Source organism: Arachis hypogaea, chromosome 3 (assembly GCF_003086295.3).
Source record: "Arachis hypogaea cultivar Tifrunner chromosome 3, arahy.Tifrunner.gnm2.J5K5, whole genome shotgun sequence".
Lineage (NCBI taxonomy): Eukaryota > Viridiplantae > Streptophyta > Magnoliopsida > Fabales > Fabaceae > Arachis > Arachis hypogaea.
This window is the reverse complement of record NC_092038.1, coordinates 71,437,909-71,450,429: the sequence shown is the minus strand read 5'-3', so window position 1 is coordinate 71,450,429 and position 12,521 is coordinate 71,437,909. Positions and strand designations below refer to the sequence as shown.

At 28.2% G+C, this 12,521-nt stretch overlaps 1 long non-coding RNA gene across 3 annotated transcripts; it reads right to left on the bottom strand.

Annotated features, from left to right (window-relative positions):
* Positions 1–2,520: 2,520 nt before the first annotated feature.
* Positions 2,521–11,901, bottom strand: LOC112790732 (uncharacterized). Of its 3 annotated transcripts, none has more exons than XR_003196852.3 (3): positions 11,383–11,901; positions 8,470–8,654; positions 2,521–2,870 (listed from the first exon to the last, which is right to left on the bottom strand). It is a non-coding gene; the product is annotated as an uncharacterized lncRNA (long non-coding RNA). The 3 variants fall into 3 exon arrangements; XR_003196850.3 differs by having other exon boundaries at positions 8,470–8,577; positions 11,383–11,891; XR_003196851.3 differs by having other exon boundaries at positions 8,470–8,572; positions 11,383–11,891.
* Between the last annotated feature and the right edge of the window lie 620 nt (positions 11,902–12,521).

Sequence of the window (12,521 nt, the reverse complement as noted above, 5' to 3'; positions counted from 1 at the left end):
GATAAATAAGAAGCAACAGAAAATGAAGAGGAGGAAGAGAAGAGTTTTGAATTATACATAATTTATCAGTACAAATTCACCGAAAATTCTTAAACAATACACCTAAATGTCTTAGTTTTACCCCAAAATTTGTTGCAACTACACACAAATATTTTCTCTAATGCTGTATTTTTTTTCTTTATTTTTTCTTTCTTTTAGTTGAATGAATGTAAATTCATCCTCTTCCAAGTAATTTTGTAGCATTATATGTTTCTTCTTCTTCTTTGTTTAATTTTTTGCTTTTATTCTTGTTAAGAAAGAGTAAAACAAGAAGAAACTTGAGAATGTGAAATAAGAAATGAAAGATGAATAAGAAAAAAGATGGTGATGATAAGAAGAAGAAGAAGAAGAAGAAGAAGCATCAGAAGATGAGGAGGAAGAAGATGAAGAACTTTGAATTATGCAAAATTTATCAGTTTAAATTCACCGAAAATTCTTAAACAATACACCTAAATGTCTTAGTTTTATCCCAAAATTTGTTGCAACTACACACAAATATTTTTTCTAATGCTATATTTTTTTCTTCTTCTTTTTTTTCTTGTTTCTTTCTTTCTTTTAGTTAAATGAATATATGTTCATTCTCTTCCAAATAATTTTGCAACATTATGTGTTTCTTTTTCTTCTTTATTTGATTTTTTTGTTTTTATTCTTGTTAATAAGACTAAAACAAGAAGAAACTTGAGAAGGTAAAACAAGAAATGAAAGATGAATAAGAAAAAGAAAAAGATGGTGATGATGATAAAAAAAAAGAAGAAGCAGTAGAAGATGAGGAGGAGTAAGAAGAAGGACTTTGAATTATGCAGAATTTATCAGTTCAAAATCATCGAAAAATCTTAAATAATACACCTAAATGTCTTAGTTTTACCACGAAATTTGCTGCAACTACACACATGTTTTTGCTAATGCTGCTTTTTTTCTTTTCTTTTTTTCCTTATTTCTTTCTTTCTTTTAGTTAAATGAATATACGTTCATCCTCTTCCAAGTAATTTTGCAACATTATGTGTTTCTTCTTCTTCTTTATTTGATTTTTTTATTCTTGTTAAGAAGAGTAAAACAAGAAGAAAATTGAGAAGGTAAAACAAGAAATGAAATATGAATAAGAAAAAGAAGAAGATGGTGATGATGATAAAAAAACAAGAACAAGCAGCAGAAGATGAGGAGGAGGAAGAGGAAGAGTTTTGAATTATGCAGAATTTATCAGTACAAATTCACCGAAAATTTTTAAACAATATACCTAAATATCTTAGTTTTATCCCGAAATTTGCTACAAGTACACACAAATGTTTTCTTTAATGTTGCATTTTTTCCTTCTTTTTTTTCTTATTTCTTTCCTTCTTTTAGTTGAATGAATGTAAGTCCATCATCTTTCAAGTAATTTTGCATCATTATGTGTTTCTTCTTCTTCTTTGTTTGATTTTTTTGTTTTTATTCTTGTTAAAAAAGAGTAAAACAAGAAGAAACTTGAGAAGGTAAAACAAGAAAGGAAAGATGAATAAGAAAAAAAGGTGATGATGATGCAAAGAAAAAAAAGAAAAAGTAGCAGAAGATGAGGAAGAGGACACAAATTGAGAAAATTCTATGGCAAAAATATTAGATCAGGCAACGTCATCAATATGACAAAATTTTTACGATAACGATAACAATAACGACCATAACAACAATGATGATACGTATAAAAAGAAGATGACGATGCTATAAAGATGATAATCATGATGATGAATATTATGGAGGAGAAAGAAGAAAAAGAAGAAGGAGAAAAAAGTCCAACAAGAAGAGGAGAAGGTAGTGCTGTTGGTGACCACGATAATAAAAGAGAAAAATAACGAAAAAAAAAGATAATTATATGAACTTATATGTATAAATGTAAATGACTCATATGGACTTATATGTATAAATAACCTATATGTAAAAAATAATTGTAAGTTAAAATACAACCTCTTATTTGGTAAGTTATTATCAATTGTTTCTAATATTTAATTAAAAAAAATTGTAGTTACTTTTAAAAACAGATTCAATAACAAATAATTTGAATCAAGAAAAGAAAAAGTCAAGCAAAATTATCATTCTAAATTAGAAAGAAAGTTTAATGTAATTTAGCTAAAAAAAATAATGTAAGGAAGAATTGACTAAATTTTTAGATTTTAAATATAACAATCTATCTCTATAATATTTGAGAACAATTATAACATATTTGTATTTAATTATTATGATATACAACATATTTAATGATGTCAGAAGAGAGTAAGTCTTAATTTTTTTAATTAGAATTTTGTATGCATAATAATGTTTGCTTATTTTTTTAAATACAAAATTAAAAAAAAATTGATTGGCCCCTACAAAATTTATTCTAGTTTGTGTCAATACTTATAAGTTTTGTAATACAATTTAATGTATACATAAGTTATCAAATATGTCAAGGTTACACACAAGGTCTTGGCCGTTGTTTTTTTTGTGTTTTGAAGAATCAAAAAACAAAGATTATTTCAATTCAACGGTTTCAAAAATAGTAAAAGAAAATCAGAGTCTAAATTAATTATGTATTACAAAAATAAAAAATAACCAACACTACTAGGTTAAAATAAATAATAATCTTAAAAATGAATAAATAATATGAAAATACATAGTTGGACCCATGCTTTATCATCCCTTTAATTTTTTAAATTATCCAGTCCCACATGCAGCTATCATGAGGCCTATATATGCTGTGGAATCTCCAACGCCTGAAAGGGCGCTTCTTTTACACGTTAGTTGCCAACCGAAGACTCTAAACCCATGTCTCAACGCTCACACCATGAAGCTACCATCGAGGAGGCGGCTTTCGGAACATCATTCTGTTGAAAATAAGTAGTATGATCACAATTCAATCAATCACGTGTCAAATAATTTGTTATTGTCATTATATTAAAATATTAATATAATAAGATCCTTGATTAAATTTAGAGAATTATCATTGTGATAGTAATCATAATATTGAGAGATAAATCTTTTATAATTTAATCAAAATTGTTCTTGGTCATAGGATTATTAAAATGACATTAATAATCCGAAAAGATCAATATATATATAATGGTCTTTATTGGATGAAGATTAATAGATCTCATTTATTAAATTATATATATAGATGGTGCATATAGAGATATGACCATTGAACTGACTCACTTTGAGAATTCCTAATGGTTATAATTACCGTATATTTGTCAATAGAATATTCTCAAGATGAACATAGTAATAGAATTTCCTTTGACCTGCGACTGTCATAGTAATTAACAATGTATTTATTATACTTTGATTTCGGACACCTAATACCTTAGAGTGCTAGTTGAATGGATATTGGGTATAATTTAAATACATGTAGAATTAATGATTAGTCAATAGGGAATCTATCAACTCTCGGTAAAGAGTTTGAGCTCTATGATTATAATGACTGAGATGAATAAAACCTTGGCAAAGGGGATTGAATGAATGAAGAAATGAGTTTCTTAAGTCATTCACAGTTCATTATAATAATGGTAACAAGTTAGAGTTTGACATTAAACTATACTTTAAAGGTTAACCAAGAGCTAGAAAGATGGAAGGAATTATACTTTATTCTTCTAAGGTTCTTACTAAAAATATATTACTTCATACTATCGGGTCTTTGAGGAGTGTTGCTAGACGCCAACCTTGATTAATAAATTTAGTATGACTAATTTACTACCCGCTTAGTATTGAACCTATGGGATCACACACTAACGAGTGTTCTAATATTTGCTATAGAATTATTTAATTATTATTTTGATTTGATCAAATAAATAATTATATTAATTCAAATGAAATATTATATTTTTTGCTAGCACCAAAAATATAATAATAGTATGATAATTGAGAATATTAAATGAGATTTGAGAATAATTAGTTATTCTATTTCTAAATTTGAATTATAAAGTTGGATGAGATCCTAACTGATTCTGTTTCAAATTGAGTTATAATATGATTCATAAATTTGAAAGATTCAAATTAAAATAGTAAGATATGATTCAAATTTGAATTGAGATTCAAATTTAAAATCAACAACAAATCTCATACTATATATAGGTATGCTAAGAGTAGAGGAAAACATGAGAAAGACAGAGAGAATAACAAGGGTTGTTATTTCTTTACCTCTATGCACATAAATGTATGTGAGACTAATTCTTAGAGAAGAATTTTATGGTGTGCAAAAAGTTGCAAGAGATTTCTCAATTTAGATCAGATGTCCATTGGTCAAGGGATTGACAGCAAATGTTGGTCTCGGTGTGGATACGCATAGTGCCTTCGTACCATCGAAGGAGAAAAAGATTTTTACTAGCGTACTCAGGTATTTAAATCTGATCTACTATTATATTATATTATAGGAATAAAGTTTACGCACAAGATAGATCTTAAGAATTACTTTCTTTTCTTCCGCTGCGTGTTATGAACACATGGTAATCCTTCAGTGGTATCAGAGCTTTGGCTTTTTTGCGTTTAAATTTTTATTCCTATTTAATTAAAGTTTATGAATTAATAGGAATTAATTCAAATTGTTTTTAAGCATGTGATGCATTTATTTTCATTGAGATAGTTTTCTAATAAATTAATAGTTAATTTATTTTAATTATTTAATTGTGATTAAATTATCAATTTTTAATATAAAAGTTATATTTATAATCAAATATTTTGAATGATTTTATTTATTTATTAAATTTTATTGTGATTTTAATCACAATAAAAAGAATAAAATGCAAAATATCTTTTGTTCATTTTTTATATATATATAAGTGTATATATAAAGGTCAAATTTGATTTGATCATTTTTAATGCTAAACGTTAGTACATGAAAAATCAAATTTTGATTTGATTGATGTGTTTTTAACACTATAATTTTAGAAATTAGTTTTTCTAATGTTATTGATTATAAAGAGCGACCTGACAACCATGAGTTTTATTTTCAAGATAACAATCAGTATATACATTTGATGTATTAGGGATTTAATTTTATATTTTTCCTAGACAACTTGGGAGTATAAAATTTAATCTATGAGTACTGATGAAAAATTCTCTAACAATAGAGATAAATTCAAATCCTAAAAGTTAGGAGATTGTCAAACAAATAAATTTATCTCTTGTTTATAAGGAACGACCTGCCAACCAAGAGACTTGTAATCACGGATAGAATTTATTCATGTATATGATGATGCATAAGGAGAATTAATTTTATATTTAAACCTAGATAACCTAGGGGTATAAAATATAATTCAGTTAAATAATTGTCTGATAATCAGATAATTATTTGGGATTATAATTATATGGGATATAATTTAATCATGTTTATTTAGAATAGGTACGAGTAACAACTTGACAACCAAGATACTCATTCACGATTTTAAATAATTTTGCTAGAAATATAGATTTCTTAATTTACTTTCATATTTTAAATATGTCCATCTTTCGTATGGCATACTTGAAAGTAATAAATTAGATATACATTGAGAATTGTTCTTATGTATAAAAGGATTTGATGGATATGATAATCCTATTGAAATAATATTGTCCAATAAAAATTGGTGATAGAATAATAAGTACTTGTGAAGTATCTAAAATATTATTTTATTACAATATGGGTTGTTTTGACAAATATGAGTTCTAATTTCAAAAGCATATACCCACTATTTATTATTAAACATCTTAAAAAGATGTATGATGCTCAAAATAAGATAGTATGACTATCAAAGATTTTATTTAAACTAGTGGGAGTATTGGACAATATATTTTGAATTAAATAACTTTAGAAGTTGAAATGCCATTAGCCAAATGGCTTTAGCAAAAATTGTTCTTGCAAGTATTTTTGGAGATTTATTTTGTTTCAAACAATTTATAATTTGCCTTAATATGATTAATGTTTGTGATCTTTTTAGAAAAACTCAATATGAGTATTGAGAATGCCAATTAAAATTGCTCTTAAGGGTTGGTTTGACCATTAATAAAGATATTGAGTATTTTTATTATAAGAACTTAAAGTAAAATCTCTAACATCTAATTGATATTCTATTGAATAGAGAATGAGATTCTCTCAACGCACAAATATTAGTACTCCATGTACTCCATCATGTTTAAAGAAACATGGAATTTGATTTAATTGAGGATCATTGTTTGTTAAATATTTGGACTACATTTTAAAATGTTGCTAAGTTAACAAATTTCTCATTAAATCCATTTTTTTACCCATATGAGATATGGAAAAGACATAAGCTGAAGCTTAAAAAACATTAGAGTTTGGAGATGTCTTATATGTGTTAAGAGATTGCACAATAATAAAATTGATATTAGGTCCAATAAATGAGATTTATTGGTTACCTTAAAGAAATAATGAGATTATTTTTATCACTCTTCTTATGACAAAGTGTTTATGATAAGAGGTAAAACTCATTTTTTTAGAAAATGGATTCCATCTTAAAGAAAGAGTGGGAGTACAAACTAACTTTTTGAAAAAGTAACCTATTTGTATAAGGATACAATTCTATAAAGATAGATCTAATGGTTACTTAGACTTTTTATAATCATGTTCAATAAAGATTGTCATTAAAATAAAATTATGCACTATTGTAGTGGGAGATTTCATGTTTTAAGAAAACGTGATATTTATTATGCACTAAGTGTATTTTACAAAAGATCAAGCAAACATGCTCAAAAGCTAAGGTGTTTAAGGTCAAAAAAGTATTGATAAACACAAATGTGCATTGAAAAATTATACACATGATTGATTGGCTCTAGTGCAAGTGGGAGATTATTGTGATAATAGTATGCCCAAGATCCAATCTATCATGATTGGCTCTCGTGCAAGTGGGAGATTATTGGGAATAAGTAGTATGATCACAATCCAATCAATCACGTGTCAAATAATTTGTTATTGTCATTATATTAAAATGTTAATATAATAAGGTCCTTGATTAAATTTAGAGATTTATCATTGTGATAGTGATCATAATATTGAGAGATAAATCTTTTATAATTTAATCAAAATTATTCTTGGTCATAGGATTATTAAAAAGGACATTAATAATCCGGAAAGATCAATATATATATAATGGTCTTTATTGGATGAAGATTAATAGATCTCATTTATTAAATTATATATATAGATGGTGCATATAGAGATATGACCATTGAACTGACTCACTTTGAGAATTTATAATGGTTATAATTACCGTATATTTGTTAATAGGATATTCTCAAGATGAACATAGTAATAGAGTTTCCTTTGACCTGCGACTGTCATAGTAATTAACAATGTATTTATTATACTTTGATTTCGGACACCTAATACCTTAGGGTGCTAGTTGAATGGATATTGGGTATAATTTAAATACATGTAGAATTAATGATTAGTCAATAGGGAATCTATCAACTCTCGGTAAAGAGTTTGAGCTCTATGATTATAATGACTGAGATGAATAAAACCTTGGCAAAGGGGATTGAATGAATGAAGAAATGAGTTTCTTAAGTCATTCACAGTTCATTATAATAATGGTAACAAGTTAGAGTTTGACATTAAACTATACTCTAAGGGTTAACCAAGAGCTAGAAAGATGGAAGGAATTATACTTTATTCTTCTAAGGTTCTTACTAAAAATATATTACTTCATACTATCGGGTCTTTGAGGAGTGTTGCTAGACGCCAACCTTGATTAATAAATTTAGTATGACTAATTTACTACCCGCTTAGTATTGAACCTATGGGATCACACACTAACGAGTGTTCTAATATTTGCTATAGAATTATTTAATTATTATTTTGATTTGATCAAATAAATAATTATATTAATTCAAATGAAATATTATATTTTTTGCTAGCACCAAAAATATAATAATAGTATGATAATTGAGAATATTAAATGAGATTTGAGAATAATTAGTTATTCTATTTCTAAATTTGAATTATAAAGTTGGATGAGATCCTAACTGATTCTGTTTCAAATTGAGTTATAATATGATTCATAAATTTGAAAGATTCAAATTAAAATAGTAAGATATGATTCAAATTTGAATTGAGATTCAAATTTAAAATCAACAACAAATCTCATACTATATATAGGTATGCTAAGAGTAGAGGAAAACATGAGAAAGACAGAGAGAATAACAAGGGTTGTTATTTCTTTACCTCTATGCACATAAATGTATGTGAGACTAATTCTTAGAGAAGAATTTTATGGTGTGCAAAAAGTTGCAAGAGATTTCTCAATTTAGATCAGATGTCCATTGGTCAAGGGATTGACAGCAAATGTTGGTCTCGGTGTGGATACGCATAGTGCCTTCGTACCATCGAAGGAGAAAAAAATTTTTACTAGCGTACTTAAATATTTAAATCTAATCTACTATTATATTATATTATAGAAATAAAATTTATGCACAAAATAGATATTTAAGAATTACCTTTTTTTCTTCCGCTGCGTGTTATGAACACATGGTAATCCTTCACATTCTACATCCCAACCCGAATATGAGGAGGCAATGCCCACGGTTGAGGATGTCATTGCTGCACTGAGCCATACGGACAGACAGTGACAGTGAAGGCATAAAGTCTACTTGGAAAACCAAAAATTATACACATCTATAACCTACAAAGTAGAATAAATCCACGGTCCATCCAACCAAAGTCACAAGTCGGACCAAAACAATATTCAAAATTCCAAATTTAACATGTACTTCATATTTACACAACGTAATGTTCCACTTACATGGTGTGGGAATTGCAACTAAGGGTGTGTTTAGTAATTACGTTTGAAGGAAAAAACACGTTAGAAATTCTTAAAAGCTTTACTTTTTTGTTTGGCTAATTTTTTTCTCTATAAACGCAGAAGTAATTTACTTTTTTATTTAGCTAATTTTTTTCTCTATAAATGCAGAAGTAATTTTGTTCATAAAATCATGTTTACAAGAAGCAATAATTTCTAGCTTCTCCGTTATACTAACGTGCTTTTAGCCAATACCTTCAATATTTATTTTTCTTTTACCAACTTTATCCTTTATACATATTATTGCATTATTTATAGAATTCTTATCATTCCTCTCTATATGAACTCTTTTTATTATTTATTATTTATATTTTTTATTAATTTTTTATTTAACATTATATATTTTTATAGTTATAATTTGTGTGTATTCTATTTATTATTATCTTTTTATAATAAAATTTATTAATCCCATTAGGTAAAATAAATTAAATAAAAAACTAATCATAAATAATAATAGTTAAACATTATAATGTACTAAAAAAGAGTACTAAGAGTATTAAAAATATACTATATAAAAATATATAAAAAAGTATAAAAAAATTAAACATGTAAAAAAAATAATATTATAATTTAATGTCATGTCCTTTTAAGTAATTATCTATCTAAAATTGATTAGAAAAGTATAGGTGAATAATAAAAATATTAAACAATGTAAACAATAGATATACCGGATGTTCATTTTACTAGTGTACAGATGGTTATTTTAATATTAAAATTTAGAGAGTTAATTTAAAAGTGTAGTGTGTTTTTATTTGATTGGTGGTTGTTCATATTGTTCAACAAAGTCATTGTTTCTCTAGCATTCCCCTTATTAGACAATATTTATTTTATCAAAATCAATATTTATTTTATCAAAATCAATTTTGATAAAGAGTGCCAAACATAAATCATGTTGACACAAATTTATTTCTATCCAAAATCAATTCTATAAAATTATTTTTATTCAAATTTGACCAACCACAATCCAAACACACACTAACACACTAAGGCTTAGTTTGGTACTTTTTAAAAGTAGCTTATAAAAGTTAACTTTTAAAAGATGGCTTTTTAAAAGTTGTAGCATTTATGTTTGGTAAATCAAATCAAAAACAACTTTTAATAAACATAAGCAACATCAATTGTGTTTGGTAAAATAGCTTTTAAAATTTAAAAATACTATAATAGACATAAATGCAAACATTAAATTTGAAAATTAGTTAACATATGAGGTTATATTAGACTTTTAAATTTTGAAAAGCACAAGCCAACTTTGAAAAGCTCTATCCTAGGTGCTTTCAAAAGTACCCCGATCTTTTAAAAGCTGCAAGCACAAGCACATGATCTTTTTGATTTACCAAACACAATGAGGAGTTTGAGCTTTTAAAAAGCACAAGCACATCTTCAAAAAACTTTACCAAACCAAGCCTAAGACATGCTCTATCTATATCAAGCGGTCTGCTCCTAAATTTTATTGCATGAAATGTTATCCAACAATGAGTAGTTAACTTGCAAATAAACCATAAGTAGGTGTGCAAGGAGTTTTGCAAATTTCAAAGCTACAAATACAGACCATCACTAACCAATGACCACACCAAAATAACATAGATTTCTTGGTGGAATTTGATACATAGCTGCCAAGTAAAAAATTCCTGTAAACAAATTATTAAACCAACCCTATCATGCATTCATATAAAAAACTTGATGATATCTGGTACTTAAAGGGGTGAAAACTCAAGTGCAGTCGACTTCACGTAAAGTGGATAACTAAGAGTCGTTCGACAATTTGACTGTTTTGACTAAATTTTCATCTAACGGCTCTCAATTATCAACTTCACGTGAAATCAGTTGCAAAATTTCTACCTAATAATAATGTATGCCATAACAGCATCGATAAGAAAAACACATTAATATTCTCACCATGCCTTACTATCCTAAACACGAACTTTTATTTTTGTGGTGAAGTTTTAAAGATGATCTAAACTATGTGTTATACATTATTGTAGATGTTTACAAAACATCAATGACATTTTTTTTTACAAAAAATAAGTGACATTTTTTCTTTATATAATTAAAATAAAACAATATTTTTTTTTTACAAAAGGTCAGTGATATTTTATCTTTTTATAATTAAAAAAGGTCTCTTTTACAAAACGTTAGTAACATTTTGTGTTACCATCCTAGCAGTGTAAATTACTAAAATAATCAAATACTATCGTATTTCACACTAAAACTATTCATATCTAAAAATTTTAGCCTAACCAATAAAAAGCAAAAACAGCTATATCACTTCCGCAATCTGCAATGGGTAGAGTATTGGCTTTCCTAATCCCTATACCCTACACAACTAGTCCAATTTTGTCACACCGATCACCGATGGAATAAATAAGGCACGTTGCACAACATTTTCAACAAAATCTTCAATTTAATTCACAGCATGTACAACTTAGGCAACAAGCAGTCAGCAGAGTCATCAACGATCATCAAGCAGTGACACAGGAAACCTAATCACCCAGTGATACAATGCGATGAATTGAGCAGACCAGGAAGAAAGCTAAGCAACCATTAATATTACCTGCGATGAAGGCGGAGAGCAGAATACGAGGAAGGACGGTTCGAGGCAACGGACGACGACGACAGTGAACACCAGGAAGACCGCCACGACAGACACAACGAGGAAGAACCCTCTTTCCCTTTCCCGGAACTCCGGCGACAGGTCAATCACGGAGGGGTTAGCTACTCGAATCACGACTACCAAACGATGCCGAAAGATCCAGAGCACGACAACCGAGTCAGTACCGCGGATGACGACGACGGCCGCCGATCTGTATGAATAAGGTGCGGCTGGTGACAGTTTGCGCTGCGGAACGAGATCTTGATAGCAAAGACGAGACAAGGAAGGAAGCTCAACAGCGCAGACGACGGCGGCAGTGTTTACCTCCTACTAACGGTGGTGGTCGCAAGGTGGATAGGGTTTACTTTCCCCCTGAGGTTCAAATTCCGAAGAAAGAAAGTGAGAGAGAAGGGGGACAAGCCTCTCCTTCCTCTTATGGATTTTTTTAAGAAACTCAAATGGCCCATTCTAATTCGAAACTATTCTCTTCGAAAATATTTCACCACAAGATTTGCAAAATGGGGCCCAGCCCAATACCATCCTAGAAAAAATGAAGGGGCCACGCATACCTAACTAAGCCAGGATGAAACGGCTCGGCTATCTGTGCAAGCCAGAATGACCGTACAACATCAGATCCTGGTCTCTCACGCTGGACAGTAGACACCAAGGACACGTGTCAACCGCTTGCCATCCACAGACCCACCTCTTACGTCTATACCAACTTGGTTCTTTGCCATAATATTCACCTAGGGTGCACACACTACACTACCGTACACTACTCCCAGGCTGTGGCTTTTGGTTGTGGTGGAGCAATTATATGCCTTTTTATTTATCTTTCTCGCTTTTTCTTGTTCTTGATCTTGCAAGAAAAAAATGAAGTTATTATAACTTTTAAAGATATTTATACTTCAAAATTAGTTATCAAAATTATATATTTATATATAAATATATATTATTTAATTTATTTTTAATATATAATTTATATTAATAATTAATTTTAAGAATAATTATCTAAATTAGTCTTCAAAAATTTTAAAAGGAGATATTTTAATTCTAAAACAAAATTAATACACAAATCAATTTTCAATATATATATATAT